We start from the raw sequence: 225 nt of genomic DNA, 5'->3' as shown, positions 1-225 counted from the left end.
CTAAAATATGCTTTTGAATTTTGGACCGTGGAGTAAACAATAGCTAAAGACAATGCAACCATCGACGCTATTTATATAGGATATGAATGATAGCTTTTATTTAAGAATATGAGATAGAGAAACTCCCCACAAAGCTTGTTTTTTGTGTTCACATCCTGTCCAAGTCATTATGAAAGTCTTTTATGGGGCTGCAGAAACTGGATTGGGTTATGACGCCTGAAAGTA

Source organism: Symphodus melops, assembly GCF_947650265.1.
Source record: "Symphodus melops genome assembly, chromosome: 2".
NCBI lineage: Eukaryota > Metazoa > Chordata > Actinopteri > Labriformes > Labridae > Symphodus > Symphodus melops.
Note: the sequence above shows the minus strand (reverse complement) of the source record.